Below are 3,977 nucleotides of genomic sequence, written 5' to 3'. Positions count from 1 at the left end.
AGGTGGCCCCACCCGATGGACCCCCGGGACCCTTCCGGTGGTCCCGGTACAATACCGATTACCCCCGAAACTTTCCCGATGGCCGAAACTGGACTTCCTATATATAAATCTTCACCTCCGGACCATTCCGGAACTCCTCGTGACGTCTGGGATCTCATCCGGGACTCCGAACAACTTTTGGGTTACCGCATACTAATATCTCTACAACCCTAGCGTCACCGAACCTTAAGTGTGTAGACCCTACGGGTTCGGGAGACACGTAGACATGACCGAGACGACTCTCCGGTCAATAACCAACAGCGGGATCTGGATACCCATGTTGGCTCCCACATGTTCCACGATGATCTCATCGGATGAACCATGATGTCGAGGATTCAATCAATCCCGTATACAATTCCCTTTGTCAATCGGTACGTTACTTGCCTGAGATTCGATCGTCGGTATTCCAATACCTCGTTCAATCTCGTTACCGGCAAGTCACTTTACTCGTTCCGTAATGTATGATCCCGTGACCAAACACTTGGTCACATTGAGCTCATTATGATGATGCATTACCGAGTGGGCCCAGAGATACCTCTCCGTCATACGGAGTGACAAATCCCAGTCTCGATCCGTGTCAACCCAACAGATACTTTTGGGGATACCTGTAGTATACCTTTATAGTCACCCAGTTACGTTGTGACGTTTGGTACACCCAAAGCACTCCTACGGCGTCCGGGAGTTACACGATCTCATGGTCTAAGGAAATGATACTTGACATTGGAAAAGCTCTAGCAAACGAACTACACGATCTTGTGCTATGCTTAGGATTGGGTCTTGTCCATCACATCATTCTCCTAATGATGTGATGCTGTTATGAATGACATCCAATGTCCATAGTCAGGAAACCATGACTATCTATTGATCAGTGAGCTAGTTAACTAGAGGCTTACTAGGGACATGTTATGGTCTATGTATTCACACATGTATTAATGATTTCCGGATAACACAATTATATCATGAACAATAGACAATTATCATGAACAAGGAAATATAATAATAATCATTTTATTATTGCCTCTAGGGCATATTTCCAACAATTATCAGTTTGGTTTGGCCTACTAGATTGATCTTTCTTGCAATGGGAGAAGTGCTTAGCTTTGGGTTCAATCTTGTGGTGTCCTTTCCCAGTGACAGTAGGGGCAGCAAGGCACGTATTGTATTGTTGCCATCGAGGATAACAAGATGGTTTTTTTAATCATATTGCATGAATTTATCCCTCTACATCATGTCATCTTGCTTAAGGCGTTACTCTGTTTTCATGAACTTAATACTCTAGATGCATGTTGGATAGCGGTCGATGAGTGGAGTAATAGTAGTAGATGTAGGCAGGAGTCGGTCTACTTGTCTCAGACGTGATGCCTATATACATGATCATACCTAGATATTCTCATAACTATGCTCAATTTTGTCAATTTCTCAACAGTAATTCGTTCACCCACCGTAAAATACTTATGCTCTTGAGAGAAGCCACTACTGAAACCTATGGCCCCCGGGTCTATCTTCATCATATTAATCTTCCAATACTTAGTTATTTCCTTTGCTTTTATTTTACTTTGCATCTTTATCACAAAAATACCAAAAATATTATCTTATCATATCTATCAGATCTCACTCTCGTAAGTGACTATGAAGGGATTGACAACCCCTTATCGAGTTGGTTGCGAGGAGTTATTTGTTTTGTGCAGGTACGAGGGACTCGCGCGTAGCCTCCTACCGGATTGATACCTTGGTTCTCAAAAACTGAGGGAAATACTTACGCTACTTTGTTGCATCATCCTTTCCTCTTCAAGGGAATCCAATGCAGTGCTCAAGAGGTAGCAGCGAGCTTCCTGGTTGCCTGCCGCTGGGTCATGGGGATGCTGCATGCGGAAGAGAGAAATAGTTGCTCGCAGGTTCTTGGGGATAACAGCTATGGCCGCTACCGGCGGCGGCATGGGGTTATAACTTTGTAATCCTTAATATTAAGATTCTCCTATTTGGTTCATACATACAAACCCCAATTCAGCATGTGCAGTTCATGTTTTTCTTGGCCCTTACCACCATAACCAGAACTGGACGAAGGGGGAACGGAACGACGTGGGCAGGGTGAAACACCAAGAGGGAAAGGTCGCTGGCGGCGGCCGCGGAAAAGAAGACATGAGGCCAGAGAGGAAAACGGGATGCCTGAGTGATTATTCACGATCATGTCTCATACTGCTAACTGGACCAAATTACCCTTGAGTAAGTAAAAATAAAATAAAATTTGGTACCCACAACACCTAAAAAGCCCATGCAATCAATGGCTGATATGATCCTATACTACTCCCCTCTGGCGGTAGTAAAATGTACCGTAAAATCTCTCAACTATTATTGTATGGATGGAAACCATGTTCCATTAAGTTCGACACATATTTCATATTAGAATAATTGTTCAAACAATATATGCATTTTTTCCGTAGCAACAATGCCGGGGCATTCTACTAGTATATATTGACTCGAAGATCAATTGGGGTTATAAGCACAATTACATAACATGATCAAATTACAACAGATTGGTTGTGATCACAATGCGTGAGGCTTCTAGATGCAAAAGTTGGGCCGGAAATCCAAAACTAGCTCACACTCACACCTCGCTGGGGACTAGCAGCAGAGCTAGGGCCTCACTCTCGAGTCTCGACGATTACTACTACTTCCTAACTAGAACAGAGTAAACGTACCTAGGTGGACCATTTAATTTGGGAGAACCGCACATGGGTGCACATCAACTTGCTAGAGATTTTCACTTGAAAGTTGAGGTAATATCACTAATGACCACTAAACTGATGTACAAGATAGAAATATCACTATGAAAACGTGGTTTCGTTCATTAGTAAAAGAGCTCCCCCAGCATACATGGTTCACAAGATATTCAAAGGAAAGCTCACATCACAAGTGGATTACAAGCACTTATAGGAACAACGAGACAAGGAACAAAAAAAGAGGCGTCAATTGCAAGCCTTCACCTCCCCTCCTGCAGAATTGTCACTGAAGACTGACCGCACAGTGCTATTCGACGAATTGGACGGTATTATGTACGAATGGAACCCTTCATTCTGCATCATTGCTAACGTGTTGTAACTCACGTAGGTTGGAGACAGGTCAGGAACTGATTGGCCACGGTCCAGGTATTGCACTATCTTCCGCATGCTACGCCTTCTACTGGATGATGGGTAGGAGCATAATAAACCTAATTTGAGCACGAGAGTGACTTCCTCTATGTTGAAATTCCCCATGAGCCGTGGATCTACTGCGCCGAGAATTGAGCCGTTGCGGTGATGTTCAAGCACCCAGTCGACCAACACTATTTGTGTGACATCCTTACAGATGCTAATTGGCCTACGACCACATGCGACCTCTAGGAGACACACGCCAAATGCGAACACATCAGTTAAGGGTGTTGCCTTCCCGGTGCGGATAAGTTTGGGTGCAAGGTATCCCATGGTGCCCACCGCATGTGTTGTTTTAGCAACCGTGCCATGGTCATATAACCTTGCTAGACCAAAATCACCTAGCCACCCATTCAAAACTAGCTCTCCAAAACTAGCTCACTCTCACACCTCGTTGGGGACTAGCAGCATAGCTAGGGCCTCACTCTCGAGTCTCGACGATTACTACTACTTCCTAACTAGCAGAGAGTAAGTGGACCACTTAATTTGGGAGAACCGCGCACGGGTGCAAATCGACTTGGTGGAGACTATCACTGGAAAGTTGAGGTTATATCACTAATGACCACTGAAACTGATGTACAAGATAGAAATATCACTATGAAAACTTAGTTTCGTACATTAGTAAAAGAGCTCGCCCAACATACCTGGTTCACAAGATATTCAAAGGAAAGCTCACATCAGAAGTGGATTACAAGAACTTACAGGAACAATGAGACAAGAAACAAAAAAAGAGGTGTCAATTACAAGCCT

The sequence above is a fragment of the Triticum urartu genome, chromosome 2 (genome assembly GCF_003073215.2).
Source record: "Triticum urartu cultivar G1812 chromosome 2, Tu2.1, whole genome shotgun sequence".
Lineage (NCBI taxonomy): Eukaryota > Viridiplantae > Streptophyta > Magnoliopsida > Poales > Poaceae > Triticum > Triticum urartu.
Note: the sequence above shows the minus strand (reverse complement) of the source record.